This window comes from Ursus americanus, chromosome 4, assembly GCF_024610735.1.
Source record: "Ursus americanus isolate L20-20 chromosome 4, mUrsAme1.1.p, whole genome shotgun sequence".
In the NCBI taxonomy this organism is placed as follows: domain Eukaryota; kingdom Metazoa; phylum Chordata; class Mammalia; order Carnivora; family Ursidae; genus Ursus; species Ursus americanus.
In genome coordinates this window covers 91,207,252-91,234,480 of record NC_142130.1, presented here as the reverse complement: position 1 = coordinate 91,234,480, position 27,229 = coordinate 91,207,252, and the positions used below count along the sequence as shown (strand labels likewise).

The 27,229-nt window shown below is 49.0% G+C and overlaps 1 long non-coding RNA gene across 4 annotated transcripts; it reads left to right on the top strand.

The window, feature by feature from the left end:
• Positions 1 to 12: 12 nt before the first annotated feature.
• On the top strand, positions 13 to 27,229 carry LOC148110297 (uncharacterized). 4 transcript variants are annotated; one of them, XR_015724271.1, is made up of 5 exons: positions 13 to 185; positions 5,507 to 13,429; positions 22,096 to 22,164; positions 23,051 to 23,110; positions 24,244 to 27,226. It is a non-coding gene; the product is annotated as an uncharacterized LOC148110297 (long non-coding RNA). The 4 variants fall into 4 exon arrangements; XR_015724272.1 differs by having other exon boundaries at positions 31 to 185; positions 5,507 to 5,897; positions 13,247 to 13,429; positions 23,051 to 27,229; XR_015724270.1 differs by lacking the exon at positions 22,096 to 22,164 and adding an exon at positions 22,224 to 22,424 and having other exon boundaries at positions 23,051 to 27,226.

The following is a 27,229-nucleotide window of genomic DNA, read 5'->3' as shown; positions in this document are numbered from 1 at the left end:
CACTCGGCGGCCTCGGCCCGGGGAGGAGGGGCGGGAGGGGGGAGGGACCGCGGCGGGGGCGGGGGCGGCGAATCTCGCCTCCCGACCCCGCCGCGGCCCCGGAGTTACAGGCGCGCCTCCGCGTCGCGGCCTCCAGGGACTCTCCCAGGAGAGGCCCGCGCGCTCCCGGCCTCACGGAAGTCTCGGTGAGTGCACACGGCGCGCCGTGGGGACCGGCTCCGGCGAGCGGGTCGCGGGACCTGGGCGCTGGGATGGGCGGTGGGGAGGAGCGGAGGAGGGATGGAAGGCAGGCAGGGATGCCCAAGCCTCCCCTGTGGCTCCCGTACAGGTCCTGGGCGCGCGCGGGCGAGGGGAGGCGGCTTGACCCGCCGCATATGCAGTGTCCGGGAGGACTCAGTCCTCCGAGCCTCGCGCAGGTCCGCGGCCGCACTCCCCCACTTGCAGGTCCGAGGGCCCGAAGGGAAGACCCCCCCCTTCCTCAGGAAAGGGCGGCAGAGAGACTGCCCCTTCTGCCCTTTCTCTCCTCGAAACACCGGAGCGAAAGAAGATCGGCGTCTTCGCGGAGAGGCTGCAGGCCGCGGGGACGCGCGGGCCAGACGAAAGGAGGGGACGGGAGAGCCGAGGCTAGAGGCCAGTCCTCGCCCAGGGTGGCGGCGGGCACAGGGTCCAGCGGTCCCCGCTCCCGCAGCCCGACTCCGTGCAGCCGAAATTTCGGGGAATTGCGGCTGGGCCGGGTACTTCAGGCCAGGATCCCCGAGCGAGAGTAATCGAGTGAGCATTGGTGGGGGCCAAGCCGGTGGGCCAGGAGGCAGCTGAAGTAGGGAGAAGCACTTGGAGACGCAGCCATGGGGCGTCCTGGTGCCTTCCCTCGGGGCCACACTGGGCCTCAAGAGGCCTCTTACCCACTCGCACGCCACCCCCGCCCCAGCTCTGCTCCTGCAACCCCGGGAGGGCTCTCCTCCAGTCCCCGACGGTCGCACCGACCCTCACCCTTCTAGCGGTTTGAATACTACAGCCACCGTGCGGATGTGCGCGCTGGGAGGACGCCAGCTTCCCCCGCGCGTGGGGTCAGAGGGCAGCTGTAGTGGACTCAGGGCACGGAGTCTTACAGGTCCCTTGGACGAGTGCCGCAGACTACGACTGTGGGGCGCCTGATTTTGAGGTTGGCCCGGGGAGGAGAGAGGCCGGGGTGCGGGGCTCCGCGCTAGGATCTCTGTTTCAGGTGCCGCCTCTTTCACTCCCGGCCGGTTCCGGAGCCTGCTGCTCCGCGTGCTCAGTGGCCGGGGACCCGCCTTCCCCCCTCATGCCGGGCGGGGGGGGGGGGCTGGAAAAGGACCACCAACTATGCTGCTCCTGACCTTTTCTGGAGATCCCTTTGAAGGGCAGAAGTTTGACAGCGTTGGAGGCGTCTTAGCTCCCTCGCTGGGCAAGACCGTGTGCGCAGACTCCGGCTTGGCCCCCATGAGCCCCGCGCCCTGCGGAACCCACAGCGGTGGCCTTGCTTCCGGGGCTGGCGCTCCAAAACCACAGAGCAGAGCGAGTTTCGGAGTTGGTGGCCCCCCCAACCAAACGCCGAGCGCGGCACGTTCCCTTGGGATTTTGGATCTAGGAACACTTTCCTGTTTCCAGCGGTGCGTGCAGAAGGCTCTGGACGGCGAGCGAGCGGCGAGGGTACGCAGTACCCAAACGCAGGGCGCGGGTCCCGCTTCCCTGCCCGGAATCTCGCGCCTGACTGCGCAGACAGTTGCAGTCTCGAGGCTTCCCGGAGAAGGGGCTCCAAGAGGAAGGGACGGCCGGCTGGGCCCCGCCGCAGGCTGCGCAGGCCTCCTGCGAGTGCGCTCCGGCACTTTCCTGGCTTCGGGAGGATTTGACGCTTCCCTCACCCCCCACGATTTCCGATCCTCAATTATGGACCCGAGAGAATTCCTCCCAGGCTTGAAAGGGATTACTCAGATCGCAGAAACATGGCTAAGTGGAAGTGGGAGAGACCCAACAAGTCAGAAGAACAGAAACTTTTCTTAAACCAAATTTCCCGGATTTTCCGGGAAAGCGTATTTGAGATCTCGTGATCTCATCTTCACAGCCGCTGTTCTCGCATCAGCTGGACGGGTCCGAATCGCGGGGTTTGAGAGGTAACATAACGGAGCGTTCGAAGACTCGTAGAATTGTGTGTGGGGGACACTTCCAATCCTAAAGCCTGCCTCAGCAGACGCCCAAACGGGCATTGTATATACCCGCAAAGCATTCATTGAAGACACACACACACACACACACACACACACACACACACACACACCGCGATGGGTCTGGGCTCCCTCCCACTCCTCCATCACCGAAAGTACCCAAAGAACTTGGACGCAGATCTCGAGATTTCCCGGGTGGTAAGGATGGTGACTTCTGCGTGGAATAGTGAAAGAAGAACGCTCCCCTTTCCCGTGCGTGCCTGTTTGGGTCTGTCCCAGAGCTCTTTGTACTGGAAGGAAAGCCTGTGACCCCCATTACACTTAGAGTGACACCCACAGGTTCTGTGTAAAGTGGAAAAAGCATTAAATACGTGCTTATTGGAGTGATCAGGAGCGTCGTCGGTGGCCGCTGGTTGGGGCACCTGTTGCGTGTCACTTTCTTCAGGGCTCCCGGTGCAGGGAGGACCTCCTGGTCTATGCTTTCGGGCTAACTCCGAGTGCCTCCCCCAGGGCATAGAGACGGGCCTGCAGGGGAGAAGTATAGCGGCCACGAAAGACCCTGAAGTCCGGGCATCACTCAAAAACAGTAGTTCCCCTGCTGGCCTGGAAGGAGCCTGCAGAATCTAGAATGAAGGGAGGCTGGTGGCAGAAAGAGGGCTTGTGGGAAGGGGGGGGCGACATATTGAGGTCAGCAAGCTTCGGGAGTAAGGCCTGTTCACCAGGCGCTCCCACTCCCAGTGCTGCTTCGCATGCTTTGGCGCACCCCGAGGTGCACCAGCACGCCTCTACATACCCCCCACCTCTTAGAAATTTTCCATTAGGAAACTGATCTGGAAGAAATTGAGGCCCCGAGAGGAAAGGGGTGGGCCCAGGCCGCCCCACATCTGCTTGGATTTTCCGCTTCAGATGCTCCGCAACTGTTTTTCCCCAGGCCGCGCCCGGCGCCTACCTGAGGCCCATCCCCCGCGGAAACCGACTTTCGAGTGAGATCAAGGGGGAAACACGCAGATGTTCTACCGGCGTTAGGCTCCCGGAGAGCATTCGGCAGTGGCACAAGGGGATCAGAAACTTTGTCACTAAGCAGGTGGGGGCGGGGAGAGAACTCCTCCCATCCCTAGCACCGTGGGGGAGATGGTGCCAACCTTGGAAGTGGTAGCTAAGGAGAACTCCAACCGCTGGAGCAAAAGGAAGCAACAGAAAATCCAGGACTAGAGAGATTCGAATCTCTTCGATTTATAAGCCTTTGTCTACACAATTAGCAAGATATGTTTACTCCAGAAGATCCCGCTTGCGTCTAGCATCACATATATGACTGCCATGGCTAGGAGGCATTTTGGATCTGAGCTATCCGAAAGTACTCGATTTTTCACTCCTTTCCTTGGGTGAGCCCCATGGAGATATCACCAACTTTTCCTGGAGTCATTGCTACTGCCAGAAAGGATCAGACAACAATTACAATACCACTGCTCATGGTTTAAAACTAATTAGAGGTAGTCGGAGCAATTTCATAGTGATTCCATTCCTCCAGAGGTGTAGACAGTAACTGGCTCTGCTCACATAATTCCAAGTAGAGAAAGAGAAGTTTGTCTGTTTTTTGTTTTTTTTTTTTAAGAAATTCTTTCACTGGGGGCACCTGGGTGGCTCAGTCCTTAAGCGTCTGCCTTCGGCTCAGGGCGTGATCCCGGAGTCCTGGGATTGAGCCCCACATCAGGCTCCTCCACTGGGAGCCTGCTTCTTCCTCTCCCACTTCCCCTGCTTGTGTTCCCTCTCTCGCTGGCTGTCTCTCTGTCAAATAAATAAATAAAATCTTAAAAAAAAAAAAAGAAAAATTCTTTCACTGGAAGTTACTGCTTTGGAGAAAGTGCTTTCAGTTTGGCGGCCCTTGGGCATGGGGTCCAGGGAGCCCTTCCCACCGGTCTGAGGCCCTCAGCATGGTGCCTCAAGCATAGTTTTGGGGTGCGCAGGCAAGAGAATGAGGCATTCCAGAGTGGGTCTGTGGGGGTAATTCCCATCTTCTGGGTTCCTACCCAGGCCTGCTCTAAATTGACTCTGTTCTCTGGGATTCTGAAAAGAGCCTGGTCCTTTTCTTCGGACTCAGTTGTCTAGGACAACTTGGGGTTCTGAGATTGGAGTCTGGAGACCTCAGGTCACAGCAGTGCCTCTTGACCTAGGAATGGAATACCTGCCGCCCACTTCTCTCCCTCCCTCAGGGCGATGCGCTTAGGGGAAGAAAAGCAGTGCTGCTGGTAATTAATTATAGTGATTAGCGAAGTCCCTGAGCATGGGCCACAGAGGGGCATGGAAGCGCGAGCCAGGTTCAAGTAAAGAGAGACACGCATTTCCTCTACTTTTACCTGCAGGTGAGAGGGTAGCCTGTCCTTTGCATTTTCCTTCCCCGTGCCCCAAGCCTGGCCTCACTTTCTCTCCATTCTCCGTGCCCCTCCCAATGCACTCAGACTTCCAGTGCTCTCCAGGGAGGGCGGTTTATCCCTGGAGCTCAAGCAGCGCCCAGGGCTCAGCGGCGGGAAGGGATCCTTGGCCAGGGCAGGGGCGGGGGGAGTGCGGAGCGACCAGCGCCGACCTAACCCCACCCTTCCAGAACCCGGCCACCTGAAGCCTCTGCGTTTCTCTTCCTGAGGACTCTCAACACCCCTTTCACAGAAACGGCGCCTCAAAATCACGGTTCTGGGAAGAGGTTGCCCATCGACTCCGGGCAAAGCCCTGCTTTTTGCCTCCAGCCAAATGGGGGTCGTGCGTGGAAACCTTTGGGCTGGAGGAGTCTTAACCGTCCGGCATGCGCTGAAATTCCTCAGTGGTTATAACAATTACACACCACCTTGAAATCCGAAAACCAGTTAGTTCATTAACGACTGCGCTGAAACCGCCTTTCAAAAACATCAACCAAAAATTTCCTTTAGAAAACAAACATCCACCAGAGATAAATATTTCTGCACATCAAAGAGCACAAACCTGATGGGCTTTTTTTTTTTTTCCCCCTAGCAGATCTTTAATATAAGGCTGACTACAGAATCGGGCTATTACAGTACTCTGAGGACACAACTTGTTTCATTTAATTACTACAACAGGGTTATTTGCAAAGCAAAGTGAATATTGGGGGAACCTTCCCCCTAATCTAAACAAATCGGTAAAAAGAGGTATGCTAATTCATTCGTGGTTCAGTAGAGAGAGAAGGGCCAGCAGGAAGGCGGGAGGGCTGGATTGGCCCCGTCCAGCCTGGCCTGGGACGCGAGGCCGCCCCAACCCGGGACGTGAGCGTCTTACTTAAGGCTTCACGAAGTTTCATGTTTTATTTTCTTGCACAGGCCGGTGCGGTAGGCGGGTTTCCTGAGAGGTGTGTGTCCAGGAACACACTCATCTCTCCGGGGAGAAGGAGGCGACTCCCACGGCAGAGAGCAGTCCCGCGTCGGAGGATCCGGGCGCGCCAAAGCCGGACTTCAGATCTGAGCGGCAGCGGGGCCACGGCGGCGTGCAGAGCGCACCCCATCTGGCCAGGCAGGGAGGCGGTGGCGGGAGCCCTCTCCAGCCCTCCCTACCCTGGGCCGAAACCCGGCTTTGGGAGTTGCAGGGCACATTCGGGGACGCCGACGGTGGGACGGGTTCAAGATTCAGACTTTCCGACGCTAAAGGTCTTCTGAATTCCGCAGAAGGGACTCGGGACTCCCGCTCCCCGCGCTGGGTGCGGGCTCAGGACCGGTTTGTTTCAGACGTACTTTGCGGCGTGGTCCCACCTCTTTCGCGCGCAGCCTCGGGACTGCCCGCGTGGTTAGAAACGCTGCATGCGCGGGTTGGCGGAAGGGGGCGCAATGCGCACGGCCGCCTGAGGGGCTCAGTCAGCGTGGAGGGTGGACGGCTCTGTGAGCACTGGCAGATCGGAGCGCACCGGGCGTGTGTGTGGGGTGTCAGTACACACGCGGGTTGGGGGGCACCGAGCGCGCGGAGAGGACGCACCGCGCAGGGAGTGGGAGGTGCAAGAGCACGAGCGCGCTCAGGGCTCACGGCGGGGGCGCAGCGTACACGGGGGTGAGCCTGCGTTCGAACGGGGCGAGGGGTGTGCGGCGCGCTGGGGCCAAGTGGTTATGCTCTTTGGGATGGGAGGTGTGTGTGACGCTCCGGTGCCAGCTTGAGGCCCTCAGGACGTCGTCCTCGCCCTGGCACCAGCAGCCGGTGCCCACCTCCATCTTCCCCACTCGGGTTGCTCGGCCCCCGCTCCGCCCCTCCCTCCCAGATTCCTTTCACGAGGGACGTGGAGACCATAGGGAGATGGGGTGCGCGCGGGGCCGGCGGGAGAGTACAGAGCCCGGCGCGTGTGGGTGAGGCGATGTCCGTGGAGAATTGAAGGCTTGTGCTTTCATCTGGGTCTCTCTAAAGCTCCGTGGGCCGCTCCATCTCACGCGCGCTTAGCCCGGATCTGGAGTCAAAATTCTCAGTGTTGGCGGCTCAGCCTTCTTGGAGGGAGTCCCCGCGTGGTCCCCGACTGGGGCTCTCCACCGTCCCTCGCCCTTTAACTGCCCTAGACAATTCCTTTTATGTGCCAGAGCAAATATCCAGGAGGAGAAGGCACGGGGTAATACACGTTTTCGTGTAAAACGAATAACTAAAAATCAACAATTCTTCTCAATCCACGGGTATTTTCCCTGGCAAAAGCAGCGGTTAGCTGATAAACTACAAGGTAGTTTCAAATTGTGCGGCTTACGAATTTTTTTTTTTAAAGATTTTATTTATTTATTTGACAGAGAGAGAGACAGCCAGCGAGAGAGGGAACACAAGCAGGGGGAGTGGGAGAGGAAGAAGCAGGCTCATAGCGGAGGAGCGTGATGTGGGACTCGATCCGGTAACACCGGATCACGCCCTGAGCCGAAGGCAGATGCTTAACGACTGCGCCACCCAGGCGCCCCACGGATTTTTATTTTTTTAACCAATAGCATTTTTTTTTTTCTTTTCTTAATGATATGTTAGTTGTCGGGGATGGGCTAGCCCGGGTTATGAATATTTTAAGCCCCAACTCCAGCACCGTCTTCGTTTTTTAGAGGGCGGAAACAAAATAATCCTCGCTATTGCACTAACGCTCTTTTTGCCCTGCGGGTGTGGACAAAGACATTTTTAAATCTTACTATGGAATACTCTGCGCTCCTCTCTCTCCGAAGCTTTAGAGCCAGGCGAGGTGAGCCCTCGGGCGCCTTCCTCGCTGGATGCGCAGATTTGCACATTCAGGGGACCCTTCTCGTTGCTTTCCTCATTATGAGAATGGTGGTCAGGGTGTGCGTGTGGCTCAGTGGAGCGGTGCAGGTGCCACTCCACTCCCAAAGTCAAAACCAGGTAAACCGTTTAATTATGGTGGTATGAGAGACCTACTTTTAATCTTGCTTTTAATTTATTTCTATTATTATTATTATTATTATTATTATTATTATTATTATTATTATTATTATTTTAATGTAAGCTCTACACCCTCCGTGGGGCTTGAACTCAGAACTCCAAGATCAAGAGTCACATGCCCTATGGACTGAGCCAGTCAGGGGCCCCATCAATCTTGCTTTTAATAATGGAGAGATCCTAGGGTCTCCAGCCTCTGCCCAGAGCATGGGGGGACAAGAGAGGTGGATGCTTGGAAGAGAAATCTAACTTTTGAACAAATGAAAGCTGGCATGGGCTAAGGAAGAGCACAGAGGTGCCTGGCATCCGATGAGTGCAGTTCAGTGACAGTGTAGATGCTGGCTGCATCTGGCCAGGCCACAGGTGCCATTTTCCACTTGTTTGGGAACTGTCAGCACTGTCTGGGCAGGAGTGATGGCCCCAAACACGCTTTAAGCACTTTAAACAAGGTACTGAGCACTGGAAAGCACATATGTGACTTGGCTTTACTTCCTGGGTAGTTGGAGGCCACAGAGGATAAAGATCAGTGCCATTATTACCCATGCACAAATAATCTTAGTGTTTATTGAAGTCTACTTAAAATAATTGACCAGAAAACACCTCCCTATGTAAGCAACATAAAAGGTGCTCCACTGAAATCTAATGGACTTATTTGCATTTCTGTTTAGCCTGATGTTTATACCACATTTTTGGAGAAGCTGTCAACTCTGACAAAGGAGGAAAGTGGAAGCCAGGAGAGCTGCACCTGCAGAAATTGCTGGAATCCCAGGGCCAACCCTGTCCTTTAAGGATACTTGGACCTTACTTGATTGTTTGAGATCCAGCAGTTGGATTTTCTGAATGTAAATCCCAGAAATGGAAATTCACACTCACTATCTTGCACAAATATTTTAATTTCTGAGTGGCCTGGATTGAGCTAAGAGGATAGGGTCCTTTGTGCCACAGCCATAGCGGATCCTGAAAGAGCTGAAAACCTTCAGCTGAGGGTGGAAAGGCAATAATTTAGACACAGAGAAAATTCTCAGCTAGAAGGAAAAAAAAAAAAAGACTCCGTCTGTCGTTAGAAAATCTGTATTTGTACAAAAATCCTTTGAATATTATTTGACAGTAAATGTCTTTTTCTGGTTTTGTTTGTTCTTGAATTTCTCAGCAACCTTTTGCATGTGTGAATCTTGAGCTCCCTTCCCAGCAAACTTGACGAATGGATCTTTAAGGAATTCATGCTTTAAAGTTGATTTTCTGTGTTGGTTGTGGAAACAGCTTCACTTTAGATACTTTATGGGATGTTTGTCAAGGGAACTCAGGGTGAAATTTCTCAGGAGTGTCTCTAAAGACATTATTCATAATTAAAAAATGATTCATAGAAATAACCAGAAAAATTATGGCAAGTGATGTTCAAACATGTTTTCAAGCCATGTGGAATAAATAAAATCATTAATGTCTGGTTGGGTAATATTGCCTCCCAGCTTTACTCTGTGCCAGGAGGGCCTGATATTGCTTCTAGATGTGAGAGCAGCAGGGGGATAGGAGCCAAAGGACATCCATGCTTTCTCCAGGTATTTCTTTCCTTTTTTTTTTTTTTAAGATTTTATTTATTTATTTGAGAGAGAGTAGAGCGAGAGAGCGAGAGTGAGAACATGTGCGTGCATGCGAGAGAGAGAGAGAGAGAGAGAGAGAGAGAATAGGGGGGAGGGAGAGAAGGAGAAGCAGGCTCCTGGCTGAGCAGGGAGCCCGATGGGGGGAGGGAGGGGCAGGGCTGGATCCCAGGTTCCTGGGATCATGACCTGAGCAGAAGGCAGGTGCTTAACTGACTGAGCCACCTAGGCGCCCCCCAGGTATTTCTACATTGATAATGAAAGTTATAATGCCATCCCTCCAAAGATCCCTGAACAGTACCATCCAACAGGTGGGTAAGGTAGCACTAACAGGAGTGTCTTTCATAATCTTAGGGGTTTTTTTTAAGGGGAACTAAAGACTGTGGAAAACCCATGTGACAGAGTCTGAAAGACAGAATGAATCTATTAGAACATAAACCCACCTGGCTATAGGTCAGTTGATGTTCAGCAGGGTTTTGGCTCCTCCGTTGTGAATTTCCCAAAACCAATCATCTTGTCGTGAAACTTTGCTCTGCAGGGGAAAGCAGTATGTGGAGGTCCTGAGATTTTAGCTTTACGAACCTCTTAAGCTGGGAGTTAGTTAGGTGGGTACAACTGCTTCCTGACAGCAAAGTGGAGCTGGGCCTCGGAAGGCTGTTCAGTGGCCTCCGCCGGCGAACGCAGCTTGCAGGGGTGGCTGGTTTACAGTCTCACCTGGGCATTGGCGGGCTGGGACAATGCAGCTGAGCTGCTACCGTTTCTATGGAGAGTCAGCACGTAACAGGACAGTTGACTTACTAAATAATCCAAACTGAAGAAACGGTTACTCTTGCTAAAAAATGCTCCCGTTTATATACCTAAAAGAATAGCTGTGCTTTCCAGCCCCATGCGTGTCAGTCGGATACACTGTGGTGTGACTTATGGGTCATTTTAGACTCTTCACAGTCAACGAAGTGACGGGCCTGTGCAGTGACTCAGTGTGAGGGTGGCTGAAACAAAGGCATCCGGATAGTGCGTCCCGGGCACTCGTTGTTCATTGCGGTCTAGAGCTGGACTGAGTTAGAAGCTGCTGTACTTTACCCAACGAGAGGAACGCAGTTCTTTGAATTGGGGAGCCCTCACGCACTCCTGCTTGCGCACAAGCTGTTACTCATTCGGGAAACATCCATCGGGTGGCCACAGTGTGCCAGGCACCCAGCCAGGCATTTGCATGATAAAAGTGAGTTCCTGCCGTGGAGGCCATTCTCAGTCCTGATAAGAGACTGAATGAGAATCTGACCTGCTCGTGTGTGCCAAAGGCCTTAGAAATGTCCCCAGGTATCGAACCACTAATTCTGTTTCTGATTATTTGTGCTATGGAAAGCATTTCCACAATGAAAAAGGACTTTTTTCATGCATATTTGCATGATGGTTAAGGGTGCAAGCTTCAGTGTCACGTCCGGGTTTGACTTCTCTTTATGCCTCAGTTTTGTTATCTGTACAATGGGACTAAGAGCTACCTCGTAAGGAGGTTATGAGTTTTAACTAAAAAAAGAATGACATATACAGTGAAAGTGAGGGGCCTAGCGCACTGCCTGGGAGAAGGAAGTATTCAGTAAACTGTAGCTGCTACTCCGGCATTATCGTCATGGCATTATTTTTATTATTAAGCTTTGGAATATTAATATTGATAATATTAAACTCTGGAAACAGTCTATCCTAAATGGGTGGGGGTCGATGAATTGTGCTGAGTCTCTCTCTCTCTCTATATATATATATATTTAATGAAAACTTATGCAGCTATTAAAAAATGATAAGTTTATAACAACATGCACTGGTAAATACCTTCCTAGAGTATGGATCGTAGTGAGCAGTCGTATTTCTCAGCCTGCCTGGCAGCTAGGGTTCCTTATGTGAAGTAAGTGTGACCATGAGATACCCTTATATGTTTTTGTTTTAAAGATTTTATTTATTTATTTGAGAGAGAGAATGAGAGAGAAAAAGAGAGCATGAGAAACGAAGGGTCAAAGGAAGAAGTAGACTCCCCACCGAGGAGGGAGACCGATGCGGGACTCAATGCAGGACTCGATCCTGGACTCCAGGACCGTGACCGGAGCTGAAGGCAGTTGCCCAACCAATCAAGCCACCCAGGAGCCCGAGATACATTTATTTGAGAAGTAAAGTGGAAGTCATGCTTCTGCTGTCTTTGTGGCTTCTGCTGGGAGGCACGATCAGTGAATATGGTTGTTTTGTTTTATTTTCTTACTTTTAGGGGTGCCTGAGTGGCTCAGTCAGTTGAGCGTCTGACTCTTGGTTTCAGCTCAAGTCATGATCTTATGGGTCATGAGATCCAGCCCCTCGTGGGGCTGCCGGGTCAGCGGGGAGTCTGCTTGAGATCCCTTTCTCTACCCCTCCCCCATTCTCTCTCTCTCTCTCTAAAATAAATAAATACCTTTTTAAGATTTTATTTTTAAGTAATCTCTACACCCAACATGGGGCTCAAACTCACAATCCTGGGATCAAGCGTCGCACACTCCACTGACTGAGCCAACAGGCACCCCAGTGAATACTTTTTTTTGGTGTGTGTGTATGTGTGTGTGCGTGTGCGTGTGTGTGAGTGTGTGAGTGTTAGCATGGAACCCAGTCCTGTTGGGCTGAAACCAGCAATTTCAGGGGTGGTTTCTTCATCCTTGGCTGGAAGCTCATGAGGGCATTACTGGATTCAGCCAACCATTCCTGCCGTGCTGTCCACCCCTGGAGAGCCAGCCTCTCCTCCAGGACCTCCAATAGTCCTGTAAGCACCAAAGTTCTTCCATCAGATCTCTTTCTGCCTAAAAAAACAATTTCTTGTCATTGGCAACTAAATCCTGACCAACATATGTTGGAAAGTGTGCCAATACTATGAAATGTCGTATGATCACCAGCAAAACGATAGAACTATAGAGAGACGAGTACCAGAAAGATACCCCTTAAAGCCTTGATCATGAGTATCTTTGGGGAGGAAGACCATGAATGATTTTTCAATTTACTTTTTGTTCCCTTCATTTTTTAAAAAAGCAGCTTTATTGAGATACAGTCACGCTCCATACAGTTCACCCATTTAAAGTGTGTTTGGTGGTTTCTGGTACATTCACAGATGTGTGCGGCCATTTCCACAGTCAGTTGTAGAACATTTTCATCGCCCCCTCCAAAAAATACCCATTGGCTATTAATTCCCTATCTTCCTGCCCCACCACCAGCCCTAAGCTACCACTAACCTACTTTCTCTCTCTGGATTTCCCTACTCGGGACTTTCATATGAAGAGAATCATACAGAATGTGGTCTACGTGTCTGGCTTAGTTCACGCAGCATAATGTCATCAAAGTTGTAGCGTGTGTGTTGTAGTTCCTAGGAATACATCGCTCCTTTTTATAGCCACATAACATTCGGCTGCGGATGGTCCACATTTGGTTTGTCCATGGATGGACATTTGAGTCGTTTTCACCTTGCAGCTGCTGTGGATAATGCTAGTATTCCCTCCAACCTTTATCTTGACCATGTAGCCATTTTATGATAAATATTTAGCAAATTTTATAACAAGGAAAATCTGGCCTGGGAGACTAGTACCTTTGAGTTTCGTATTCAGAAGAGGGCAAAATGGTGGCTTGCGTCCTTGGATTGGCCAGTTGGCTTAGTATGGATTCAAACTCTGTTCCAAGCCAGGTTTGCAGCCTCTCTCAGCCCCCATGTCCAGCAGACAGTCGATAAGTGGGACTTTTGATCAGCAGAAAGATGGGAAGAGAGACTAATCTCCACCACTCGGGAAATGGCTCTGAGACTGGCAGGACAGATGTATGAAACTCACTCAAGTCCCGAGATTTGACTTTTGGTATTTTCACTCTGAAAGTTGTATCTTCTGGGGTGCTGGGAATATTCTGTATCCTGATCTAGGTGGTGGTTACATGGGATTGATGTGAAAAATGCATCGAGCTGTGTATTTCAGGCTTGCGTGTGCTGTTACATTTAACTACATGAAAGTTACCCTCTGATTAAAGAAAAGAAGAAATTATAACATGTGATTTCCCTCCTCTCTCCCTTTCGCTCTCCCATTCCAGCTGCTGCTTCTTCCTTTCTGTTTCTAAGTGACCACAGGTTCCTGCCACACAGTTGGTAAGGGACAGAGCTGGGATGTAATCCAGCTCTTACTAACTTAGTGTGGAGTGCTGCTTTCACTAGGAATCCTTCCAGTGCCTAGAGTCGACATGATTTTTGAGACTTGGTTCCAAACCACATGGCCGGTAAGTACTGAGGCTGGTCTAGGGGCCAGATCGCATGGCCCTGGGGCACATGCTCTGTCTATCCCGTGTACCTCTTTACCCCAGCCCCCAGCGTCGTACCAGGCACACAGAGGACGGTCAGAAAATATTTGCTGAATCAATGTGACCAGAGTGGGGTTATCACCGAAGGCCAAGCAGGCTGTCCACGTGGCAATTGCTAGAAAAACCAAGGCAGGAAACTCAATTCTTATTTTTTTTTCCTATGGCAACACCAGTAGATGCTGGTCTGTCACAAGAGCATGGAAAGTTCCCACTGGAGATATCAGAACTCCCTGGCAAGCCCCGCCAAGTGTTAATTTTAGCTTTCAGTGACTGATGCCCTTGTGTAATTTAATGGGTCAGGAGGAGCACGAGCCAAGATTACTCAGAGAGGTGTCCTTTCCTGTAGAGTCCTTGGTGAGTTAATTCAGCTTATAGAGACTTGCTCCTTCCACATTTACTCGAAGACGGTTTTTGCCGTTTTGAGGCTAGTCTGAGAATTAAGAACTCTCCTTAAAAAAATTAGTCATTTATCCCATCAATCAAATTTTCCCAGAGTTCATTCATTAAACATGAGTTCGACTCACAGTGTCAAATGCTAAAAGGCTAAAGTAATAACCATAGAATAAACAAAATACTTGCATGTCCCTGGACATTCTGGGTCGAAAGATAACATAGGTTGAATATCAATTGCTTGGATGAAGGAAGTGCCTGTCCACAAAGCTATCCACATCCACCCAGTTCTCCTCCTGGTATCCTGGCAGAAAATGAGGAAGTTCCATGCTGAGGGGGACATGCCTGTTCTTCAGAAGGAGTAATATCCCCGCTGCCATTCGCAGCTGCCCTGGTGTCACGGGGACAGGGCTCTCCAGCAGAGCATACATTCAAGACGCATAGAGGATCTGGGCTCCTTATATGACCAGATCACACATGGCCCTGATTCTCACACACTTGACTCTATTCAGTGTCTGCTCATACCCTGGACATAACCCGTCACACCTGGTCTCAGGTGCCTCAGCTGATGAAAGATGATTTTGCATTGCTGCCTGGTGGTGGTCCCCACTCGCCCACCGTGCAGCCACGACAGGCTGTGTTCTTGGCTTGTTCGGTGAGGTTTGCTTCATTCTTTGAATATTTTATTGCATCCTTCCCTAATTAAGAAAAGTTTGTGGAGGGGCGCCTGCCTGGCGCCGTCGGAAGAGCTTGGGGCTCTTGATCTTGGGGTTGTGAGTTCGAGCCCCACATCGGGTGTAGAGATTACTAAAAAAACAAATAAATAAACTTAAAAAAAGAAAAGTTAGTGGAAAATGAAGCAAAATCATAGAACTTGTGAGTGCAATCCGAAGAATGAGAAAGGAATCATTAGCTGTTGCGATAATACGGGTCTTTGGATTCAACCCAGACATCCCCCAAAATTGAACTGCCCAACTGTGGATTCATTTGTGAAGGAAAAAAACAATAGTAAAGATCAGTGTGCTGGAGATATGTTAGAATTACATCTAAGGGTAAACAAATAGTTAATGAGAGACATTTTGTCTCCATAGAAATAGTCTGACGAATATCAAAGGAGAGAGGATAGAATTAGGATATACCATTTTGTAAACCTCTGATGAAGTTACGGATTTCATCACTGATCACCTGCCTGTCAGGGGCTACTAACCGTGGGGGCAGGGCTGAGACTAGGGAGGCAGAGAGACAGAAAGAGACAGAGACTGAGCTGAGGATAATTCAGGATAATTTCAAGATCTTACCTGCCTCCTGATGGAGTATATATCCCTTATAAAATAGCCTTGCCACAAAACACCAACTCGGAATCTGGTTCAGTCCCCAACTAGACAATCTACCAGTTTCCAGGAAATACAGGGACAGAGAAATATGTTAAAAGACATCAGGGAATGCTACCAGCAAGTCTAGAATGCGAGAGACTATAGGAGAGACGATCCAGTTTCTTCGACAAATAAATGGCAAGGAAAAAAGGCAGGGGGGCAGGCGGAGAGGAACCCTGCGATGAAAGGACAGGAGGAGACAAATGACCCACATGCAAACTAGAAACTTTGCATCTTAACTCATGCAAATCACCTGGTAAAAATGTATGAGAGAACCAGGGATATGTGAACACAGACTGTATATTTGACGCCGTCAAAGTAGCGGTGTCAATCTTGTAGGTATGATAATGGTACCGTACCAATACATTTTCTTTTTATTTTATTTTATTTTATTTTATTTTTTTATTTTTAAAGATTTTATTTATTTATTTGACAGAGATAGAGACAGCCAGCGAGAGAGGGAACACAGGCAGGGGGAGTGGGAGAGGAAGAAGCAGGCTCCCAGCAGAGGAGCCTGATGTGGGGCTCGATCCCATAACGCCGGGATCACGCCCTGAGCCGAAGGCAGACGCTTAACCGCTATGCCACCCAGGCGCCCCCCAATACATTTTCGAAAGAGTTCGTATCTTTTGGAAATACGTACCAAACTGGGGTGCTTGGGTGACTCTTGATTTTGGCTCAGGTCATGATCTCAGGGCCGTGGGATCCAGCCCCATGTCGGGCTCTGTGTTCAGCACGGAGTCTGCTTATCCCTCTCCCTTTGCTCCTCTCTCTCTCTCTCAAGTGAACAAATAAAATCTTTAAAAAAAGAAATACATACCAAGCTCTTTGCAAATTTAAAGATGCATCTAAAGGAGAGCATGTATCGTTCAGCCTGCTCAAGTTTGGCCCCTGGGCAGGATTTCACGAGTACGTTAGAGACCAAAGCGGGGGCTGCAGATAGACCGGTGCAGCTGTTACCTTCTGACCTTCTCAAGAGGACAGTCCCGCGTGTGTGTTCCCTTTGGCGTAGCCTCCCCCTTCCCCTTCTGTTATCTCTGAGGCTTCAGCTGGTCTAAGCTGTGCCTTGAGGAATAAAGGGAAGCAGGGCCATCTACAAGATTTGCGGGGCCCAGCGCACAATAAAAACGTGAGGCCTCTCATTCAGAAAGCAGGAAAAATTGACACTGAAGGTAATAAACTATAAACCTTTTTTCTTTTTCCTGTGGTCTTTCAATCTGTCACCATGTTTGGTGTGTGTGTGTGTGTGTGTGTGTGTGTGTGTGTGTGTTTGCTATTTAATATCACTTTCCCCCCTGGGGATGCACGCGCTTTCAGGGTGAGTACAGACCCTCAGAGGTGCCCAAGGGCCCCATCATGTGACTCAGTGAGCCCGCGTGGGGCCCATCAGCTGCCTGCTCCCCCTCCCGCCAGCCACTAGGCCCATGGACCCTGCGGGGGCCCCAGGTGATGGAGCCAGCCGTCTCTCCTCCCAGGGGGCTGCCGGTTGAGCCCACAGTCAAGGGCCATCCTGCAGGGGCATGCCAGCCCATGCCTGCGACCTGCCTCAGGGACAGGTGACAGAGCACTTCCTCAGTTGCCCAAAGAATGGGCCATGTTGCCTGCAAATAGTTATATTTTTATTTCATGCTTTACAATCATGATATCTTTTATTTTTTATGTATTTTTTATTTATTTTTTTAAAAGATTTTATTTATTTATTTGACAGAGAGAGAGACAGGCAGCGAGAGAGGGAACACAAGCAGGGGGAGTGGGAGCGGGGCTCGATCCTGGGACCCTGGGATCACACCCTGAGCCGAAGGCAAATGCCCATGGTATCTTTTACTTTATTTATCTATTGCCTTGTTGTGGTGACTAGACCTCTAATACAGTTTTGAAGAGGAGTGCTTAGAATAGACGTCCTTCCCTTATTCCTGGTCTCCAGGGGAAAACTTGCAATATTTCACCTTTACATATGATGTTTGCTGCAGGGTTTTCATAGATGCTGTTTTTTCCCCAGATTAAATAGGGTTCTTTCTATTTTGGTATCTTGACTTCTGTTGTTCCTGTTGGAAACCCGGTGGTCAGCGTAATTGTTGCTCCTTTGAATGTGATGGTTTTTCTCTCCAGCTTGTCGGTCTTTGGTTTTTATCAGTTTGACTGCTTTGCCCACAAATAATTGTCTTTGTGTTTATCCTGCTTCGATGTCTTTTGACCGTTTGGGAGACTTCTTAGCTGGTGTGTCTTCCAATATTGCTTCTCCCCATCCTCCCCATCATGTCTTCCCCGCTGCGTGAACCTACGTTCGATCCCTCCGCTGTGTTCTGCACGTTTCATATAGACTTTTCTCTACTGTTCGTCCTTGAGAAGGTCTAGTCCAGAGTTGAGGCCGAACCTGCTTTCCCTTGCTCGCGAGGTTCCTGGGGCTGCTGTAACGAATCGCCCACTCTTGGGCTTAAGCAACAGAAATGTCTTCTCTCCCAGTGCTGGGGGCCAGGAATCAAGGGCCATCGGGCCACACTCACTCTGAGGGTTCTGGGGAAGATCCTTTCTTGCCTCTTCTAGCTTTGGGTGACCCCAGGTGTTCCTTGGCTTGTGCTCGGGTCCCTCCAGTCTCTGCCTCCGCTGTCACGCAGCCTTGCCCTGTGTCCTTGTCTCTTCTGCTGAGGACACCTGTCATTGGATTTAGGGCTCGCTCTAAAGCAGGATACTTTCATCCCAAGATACTTACTGAACTACCTGTCCAAACAAGGTTCCTTGGGGAGGTTCTGGGGAGACATGATTTGGGGGGGTACGGTATTTAATCCACAAGACTATCGACAGTTCTGCTTAGATGGTTAACCTCTTTACAAGCCACTTCCTGATCTGTGTGTCAGCTCCGGGCAGCACACACCGCAAGCAAGAGCCGTGTAGAATGTCAAGCTCCTATCTCCGCTGTCCTTCTTTTTCCTGGGATTTTTGCACCTCAAGTACTAGCTGTCTTGGCAGTCCTAAACCCGATTAGTTTTGTCTTCCCAGCTTAATGAGACTGATGCAAACGTCAAGCCAACGCTCTTCACTCATCATGCGTAGCCCGTGCTTTGAGCTGGAAGGTTCCAAGGGAGAAAGTAGGGGCCAGTCTGGCTTCTACCCCACTGCATTTCCCTGTGCTTCAGGATCTCCGCAGGATCAAGCCGGCCGGTGTCTGGGTTGCTCTCTGTGTACTCAGACAGTTGCCTCTTGTCTCTTATCCAGCCTTTGTAGTCGTTCTTAGTACAAAGTTTGCTCTGATACTTTTTCATAAAGAGAAATAGAAGTCAAATATGGCATTTCCTTTATTCGAGGCTCATGTCTGCAGACCGCCAGGTGAATGTCTCAGGTGCGTGTTTTCAGAAGCCCAGTGACTGAGGGATGTGCCTCTTAGTCTCCCCCCACCCCGCCCGCCCCTGCCACCTGCTCCTTTGTATTGTGTTTAGAGAGAGACATGCCGAGAAGCTTGCCTTTGTTCTCTGTATATATGGCTGCTTGGAGACGCTTCTGAAATGTAAAGAAATAAATGGGGGGAAAGGAACTAATGGGACATGTCAGAGCTACATGGGGCTCTTGTCACCTTCTTGCTGTATAGGATTCTTTTTTTTTTTTTTTTAAGATTTTATTTATTTATTTGAGAGAGAGTGACAGAGATAGGGACAGAGAGCACAAACTGGAAGGAGAGGGAGAAGCAGGCTCCCTGCTGAGCAAGGAGCCCAATGTGGGGCTCGATCCCAGGACCCTGAGATCATGACCTGAGCCAAAGGCAGGCACTTAACCAACTAAGCCACCCAGGCGCCCCCGTATAAGATTCTTAATATCAGGCATGTAGAAGGAACAACTGCATGAATAAGACACAGAGGATCACTTTGCTCGCTGAGCTCTGAGATACCAGAGCCAGGGCGGAGTTATGTCTATGGGGTGTGCTTCTTGGAGTGAGCTTTCTCACGAGGTGGTATGGGTGCTGCACATTTCACCTTACTTGATCCCCAAAACCTATTATCTAAACTAATAGGTACTGTTATTAGACCATTTTACAGATGTGAAAAGTGAGGCACAGGGAAGTCGATTAGCCCGCAGCCTACATCTGAGTAGATGCTATTTAACCTCTCAGGTACTTTGCATTTTATTTATTTATTGTTATTAAGTTTTTAAATTTTAATTCCAGTGTAGTTAATACATTTCATTTTACTCTTTTTTTAATAGGTAACACATTTTAGTCTGCTTATTCCGTTAGTAAAGCTACAGTTTTAGCCATAAAATGCAACTTGAAGGGAGATGAACTCCGAATGAAATGAATGAGACTTTTTGTAACTTTTACTTGTTACAGAATTGCAAGCTTACGGAAGTGTTACAGGAATCCTATGAGAAGCCCTCATAGGCCCTTTACTTAGAAGCACCAATTGTTTACATCTCCTCCTCTTTGATTATTCACTCTCTCTCTCTCTCTCTCTCTCTCTCTCTCTCTGAGTCATTTGAAAATAAATTGGAAACATTATGCCCTTTTACCCCCAAATACTCAAGCGTGCATTTTCTAAGAACAAGAATGAGCCCTTCCATAACCTCAATACAATTATTAAAACTAGGAAGTTTATTGTTGTAACGCTGGTACTATTTTTTAATCCAGAGTTTATATTCATATTTCATCAGTTTTCCCAATAACGTTCTTTATAACCCCCCCCCCCCCCCGGGTTCAGGATCTAATCCAGGATCATGTGTTGCGTTTAGCTGTCATGTCTCATTAGTGTCCTTTAATCTGAAACAGTTTCTCAGCCTTTCTCTCTGTTGTTTTTCATGATTAGGTCCAGGCAGCGTGTCTTCCGCACGAGGGCCGAGTGCTCCTTGCATCCCACCCAGGGGTACATGACTTTCATTGCCCATTGACTTTCAATTTGGTCGTTTGATTAAGGCGATACAATCATTTATTTATAATGATTTGATTATAATCATTTGATTAAGGCTTCTCTGCTGTAAATGAATCCTATTCGCTTTGTAATTAATAAGTATTTGTGAGGGAGCGTCTTTGAAGCCATATAAAACCTTGTTTCTCATCAAACCCTACTGGGCTCTGACACCCTGTGTCTCCATGTGTGAATTCACTCTCTCCCTCTCCCTTCTCTCTTCCTCTCTGTCTCTCTTCCTCTTTCTCTCTCTCTTCCTCTCACCCTCTCTTTCTCTCTCCCTCTCTCTCCCTCTCCCTCTGCCTCTCTCTCCCTCCCTGTCTCTCTTTCCCCTTCTCTCTCTCTCCTTCTCTCTTCCCCCTCCTCCTCCTTCTCTCTCTCTCCTTCTCTCTTCCCCCTCCTCCTCCTCCTCTCTCTCTCCTTCTCTCTTCCCCCTCCTCCTCCTTCTCTCTCTCTCCTTCTCTCTTCCCCCTCCTCCTCCTTCTCTCTCTCTCTTCCTCTCTGTCTCCTCTCTCTTTCTCTCTCTCTCTCTCTTTCTCTCTCTCTCTCGCTCCCTCTGTCCACCCCCATCCCTTTGGCTTACTTGGCTTGTTTCTCACTGAGTAAAGCACACCCTAATTAGCTTCCTGAGAAAGGATGCATGGGAGGACACATTTTTAAGATTTCACATTATTTGTGTCTTCATTCTTCCCTCCTTCTTGAGTTGTTAGTTATTGGAAATTTTTCTTCAGAATCGTGTGTGCCTTACTTTACTGTCTACCAGCTTCTAATGTTGCTGTTGAGAAGTTGATGTCATTCTAATTCCCTAAAAATTGTACTATTTTTTCCCCTCTGAAAGTTAAAAAATTTTTTTAAAAAATATTTGGTGAAGGCTCCCCCACCTTTTCATTGTGCTGGATACTCTCTGGGCTGTTCAATCTGGAACATCGTGCTCTTTGGTGATGACAGTTGTTGTGGGTATTCTTTCTTTCTTTCTTTCTTTCTTTCTTTCTTTCTTTCTTTCTTTCTTTCTTTCTTTCTTTCTAGGTCTACAAACTTTTTTTTAAAAAAAGATTTTATTTATTTGTTTATTTTTTAGAGAGAGCGAGCAAGCGAGGGAGGGGGGCAGAGGGAGAGGGAGAATCTCGTGCAGACTCCATGCTGAGCACAGAGCCCATCTTGGGGCTCGAACCCACGACCCTGAGATCATGACCTGAGCTGAAATCAAGAGTTGGACACTTAACCCACTGAGCCACCTAGGCGCCCCATGGGCATTCTTTCTGTGATGATCTCTTGCTCTCTGTTATCTGTCTTCTACAGAACTACTGTTGTTGGGCGTTGACTTCTGCATTTGTTTTCTGATTTTCTTTCATCCTTTCTTCTCTTATTTATCTCTTTGACATCTTATTCAACCTTCTGGAAAATTTTTTCAACTCCCTTCATCCAACTCTTGAATTTTTCATTTTAGTTAATACATCATTACTTTCTGGGACCTCATTCTTGTTCTCTGGCTGTGCCCTAGTTTCTGTCACCCTATTCTTGTTTTACAGATGCACTGTATTCTCTTGGAGCATTTTGCTATATAAATTCTTGACATTTTCTTCTGCTCCCACATTTGTCTTTTTTTCCTGTTTCCTGCCATCTCATGTTAGAATGCTAGGAAAAAAGTCTCTAACATGATATTAGATGATGGTGTCTTCTATGATAAAACAGAATAAAACAAAATAACAGAACAGAGGAAAACATAGAGAACAAAAACAAACAAACAAACAAACAAAAGGAAGAGATCCTGGTTTGTCTGTATGTCAGAGAAGAACTCTGATTGGAAGCCCTGTGGATTTAGATGGGATGTGTGAGTAGTGGGGCTTCATGTAGGGTGATTGAGAGGTTATCTGGTTTTCTCATTGGGGGCCCCAATTATTAATATCTGTGTCTTTTCACTGGACCTGTTTAGCTTCTTCAGGGACAAATCCTCCGATTTCTTGCCTGGAGAAAAGACACCTCATACCCAGTGTTCTGGGAGGTGAGTGGGGGGGATGTGGCTGTCCAGCACATAGATGCTCACTCCTATTTTCCTTTCAGGTCCTACTCCTGCTTTCTAGACTACTTATCCTCCCTGAGGCCAGGCCTTCTGTAAATGGAAGATTTTTGAGACAAAAGCATTTAGAAATGAAGCTTACTTGAAACAGATCTGCAAGACCGTCTGGGGGTTAGAAGGACGAGATCATCATAGGAGATACAACAGGAATTTAAAGGGAAACATATTCCACAAAACTACCAACGGTACTGAGATTACAGTTAGTCTGTGCATGGTAGAAAAACAGCGAATTTGTCACATCCACAAAGGTCCTGACAAATTTCCAAAAAGCAGCATCACAGAAGTCTGGGATCAAGTTGTTTTCGCTTGGGAGTTAGTAACTTACAGGAAAGTTGCAAGATTCCCTTGATTTTGCTGACCCCATTTTAGTTTGTTTCTCTCTGATATGATGTGCTTTTCTCTTTATGGCGTGAGATGTCCATGATTACCCATAAATGAGATGCTGTTTGTTTCTACAGTTCCACCTGGTGGTCAAGTTTCTGGCCCCAAGGCACACAGTTAACCACATGGGTTTGTTTTTATGATTTTTTTCAATTCCATATTCATTAACTTGAGATTTTGTTTTATTTGATTCATAGTTTTATTTACACAGGTGTAGAACAAGGTGAAGAAGAGGGAAAAGAAGCAGCGCTCCTTGTGTGTGGTTAACAAAATTAGAGTCATAGATACTAAGACCTAAGAGTTAACTATTGTCTGGATGCTCTGTAAATCTCCTACTCATACCTGTCTAAAGAATTTATTATTATCAGCTCGTCTACTGGGAACGGGAACCAAGAACCCGCCATTCATCTCTACTTGGTTTTGCCTGCAGGACCTGTATCTGGAAGGACATCTTTCTCGAGTTGTCGATGCCTCGTCTGCTTGTGATTCTGCGAGTTGACCGGGGATCAGCTGGGTGGTTCTTCAGCTGAATGTGATCATCCTGGGGCTGCAATCCTCTCGCCCCTCAACTGGGCTGGGACATCCAAGATGGCTCAACCACCTGACAGGATCCCCTTGCAGGACTGGTTGAGGCTGAGCTGCCTCTGGGCGAGGGCCCTGGGATTGAGAAGGTTCTAGGGGCTCTAGACCTAGGAACCAGGCCCTGGGGTGGGACAGGAGGGAGACGAAGCTGGAGGCTGGCTCCAGAGTGTTGGGTGGCAGGGACGTCTAGAAAGCTGGGCCAGCTCACATCTGGGTGGCTGGGCATTTCTCTCTTTTTCCACGGAGTCCCAGATCCCTCTCTCTCCTCTGGCTTCTCCGAGTGCTTTTGTCAGCAGGGCTAGGTACTGGTACATCCCGGGAGGCAGCTCAAGGCTCCCGAAGGTGTAAAAGCAGAATCTGCCAGGGCTGCTGAGGTCTCAGGCTTCTTCCAAACTCTGTCGGTTTAAACAGTCATGGGCCAACCCAGCTTCAAGAGGGCGGAAGATAATTTTTTTGAAGCTTTTATTTATTTATTTATTCAAGAGAGAGAGAGAGAGAGTGAGAGAGAGCCTGAGCAGAGGTGGGGCAGGGGGAGAAGCAGACTCCCCGTTGAGTGTGGAGCCCGACATGGGGCTCGATCCCAGGACCCCAGGATCATGACCTGAGCCAAGGGCAGACGCTTCACCAACTGAGCCACCCACAAGCCCCAAGAGGATGGAAGATAATTAACATCTCTTGGTGTGGAGAATGACAACACACGTGGAGTCGTCTTTATTCGACCCAACTAAACAAAATCTGTGTTCGGTGCCCAGGGCTGCCATCATGAATTGCCACAAACCTGGTGACTCAAACAGAAGCTTGTTCTCTCAACGCTGTGGAGGCCAGAGGTCTGAAATCCAGGCTTGACATAGACAGGACCGCGCTGCCTCCAAAGGCTCTCAAGAAGGGTCTCTTGCAGCTTCTCGGCTCCGGCTGTCCCTTGGCTTGTGGTAGCTCCTCTCCAGTCTCTGTCTCTGTCTTCACGTGGCTTCTTCCCTGTGTCTGTCCCACGGACACCCAACCCCTTTCTCTGTCTCTCTCTCTCCCCTTTTCCTCTTGTAGGGACACCAGCCATTGCCTTGAGGGCCCCTCTTACATTAAGGATTGACCTCACTCAAGATCCTGACCTTGACTGCATTTGCAAAGACCCTACTTCCAAATGAAGTCACATTCACAGGTACTGGGGACAAGGACCTGGACATACCTTTTCGAGGGACACAATTCAAACTACATAGCAAGCATGATTCTTTTTACGTATCCTGCTGGGAACACGTTATACTCTCCGCGCGGTGTGGCTTCATGTTTTAAATTGTTCTGGAAATTTTAGTCATTATCTTTTAACTATGACCCATCTTTTTTCTTATGTTTTCCTTCTGGTTTCATGGTCATATATATATTAGACCAGGGGCAATTTTTTTTCTTGTAAAAGGCCAGAGAGTAGATATTTTAGGCTTTGGAGGGCATACAATGTCTGTCACAAGTACCTAACTGCTTTGTAGTATGGAAGACGCCGTGGGTGACACATAAACTGATCTGTGGGGTTGTTCCAGTAAAACTTTACTATGAGAAAGGTGGCCAGCTGGAGTTGGCACCTGGGCTGGAGTTTGCCAACCCCTGTGCTAGCCCTTCTCATTCTTTTCTCCAGATCTGTCACACTTTGTCGTATTTTCGGGTCTTTCTCTCTGCTGTGTTCTGGAGAAGTTCTTTGGATGTATCTTCCCGTCTATTAATTCTCTCTTGAAGAGTGTGACCTATGGGGGCGCCTGAGTGGCTCAGTTGGTTAAACTTCTGCCTTCAGCTCAGGTCATGATCTCAGGGTCCTGGGATGGAGCCCCACATCGGGCTCCCTGCTCAGCAGGGAGCCTGCTTCTCCCTCTCCCTCTGCCCCTCCCGCCGTTTGTGCACGCTGTCTCTCTCAAATAAATAAATAAAATCTTTAAAAAAATGGAAGAGTGTAATCTATGGTTTCACTTACCATTAGTTTTTTCAACAGTTATCTTATTAATTTTTAGACATTCTGTTCTCTGCCAACCCCCCCACCCCTGACCCGGTTCTACCAATTCATGCCCAACGGTCCTGTTGTTTATTCACATATTGTAAGTGTATCCTTTCTTCTTTAGATGTTTCATATTCAGGGGCACCTGGGTGGCGCAGTCGTTAAGCGTCTGCCTTCGGCTCAGGGCGTGATCCCAGCGTTCTGGGATCGAGCCCCACATCAGGCTCTCCTCCGCTGGGAGCCTGCTTCTTCCTCTCCCACTCCCCCTGCTTATGTTCCTTCTCTCACTGGCTGTCTCTCTCTGTCAAATAAATAAATAAAATCTTAAAAAAAAAAAGATGTTTCATATTCATAGTTCCGCATGGTTGCTATCATAGAAACATCTACGTCCTTGGGATTCTAAAGTTGTTTCTTATTTCTGTTAGCTTTCATTCATAGTGACTTGCCTTCCCAAATGTGTGTGTGATTTTTGTTTATGAGATTGTGCTTCATTTTTTAAAATTAAATTGTATTTTTTTAAAAAAATATTTTATTTATTTATTTGAGAGAGAGAGAGACAGAGATAGCGACAGAGAGCACAAGCAGGGAGGAGCGGAGGAAGCAGGCTCCTCACTGAGCAGGGAGCCCAATGCAGAACTCGATCCCAAGACCTCGTGACCTGAGCCGAAGGCAGACGCTTCACTGACTGAGCCACCCAGGCACCCCGGTTGTGCTTCATTTTAGTTGGTGGGGTTCCTGCAAATGAACTTGGGAAGCTTTCCTCCGAGGAGCCTACCTTGGCTTTTGCCAATAGATGGGGAAGCCCCCTTTCTCCATGCATTTCACCGTCCTTCAAAGATTTTTTTTTTTCTACAATAAGAATCTCGGATTCCAGTCCCCCTGTGGGACCCTGCCTAGGAGTGGCCCCCAACCCCCCGTTGTAGGTTCAGGCCAGTTCCTGCCACTCAGATTCCCAGTTACCCCAATCTCATCTCCTTGCCTTTCAGCCAACCTCTGAACATTCCTTCCCTGGTCCTTGGTGGTTCCTGCCCAGCTTCAGGTCACAGAAAGCTGATGACACCCATCTGTCCCCTTCCCTCCCTGCCTCCCCCTACCCCCTGCCAGACTCAGCTTTCCCTGTCTGTCTGTGTCCTTCTGTCTGTTTTATCACATCCCTGCAAATCTCTTCCACCTCTAGAAAATGTCATGTCTGAGATCTTGCTGGGGAGCAAGTCAGCCCCAAGTTCCTAGTGTTTCGTGGTCGGGAGACAGCTCTTTTGTGCAACTCAACTTACGTGGACATATATACTTTGGTAACTTTTTCCTGCCACTTTGGACGGGAACAAATGGGCTTATGTGTAGCCTCTTAGATCCCACCCTGATCATAAATGGAGGAGCTTTGGTGCCTACCAGGTGGGGATCTGTGTGGAAGAACATAGGGACCCTCCCCAGCGATAGCCTGGGACCCAGCCAAACCCTTAATTACTCATTTCCAGCCTCAGTGTTGTCTCCCTGTCCTGTCCCCTGGACTGTCCTGCACCCCTACTATAATACTTGCTCTGATAAAACATTAGGGTAGATGTAGAAATAAAACCATGCTTCAAGTGTGGCCCTATCCAGCAATATTAGTGTTCTGGCCAGGGGCGAGTCCAAAGGAAGGAAGGTCTAATTGCAAAATTTGGGACATTGATCTCATCCTTTTGCAGGGTCCGAGGGGAGGCTTATTGCAATTCTGAGCCTTTCTGGCCCCCCTGAAACCACACTAAGTGTGCAGGGGCCACTTGCCGGATCTGACCATCGAGACTGCTACATTTGGAGAGATGGCCTCTAATTATTCCTGGCTTTAATAACATGAACAGCTGAAAGAATGTGGTGCAGAATCCTCTTCCACGTGACCCCTGCTGAGAAAACAAACAACCCACCACACACTCACATTTATCTAAATCTCTGAGCAGAGTTGTTCTCCGCTGAGTTATAATGAGGAGTGAGTTTTCCAAGGGTGTGATGTATGAGCCTTCCACAAATGGGTTTTAAATGGGGGCACTGACAGTTCCACTCCAGCTAGGGCGGGGG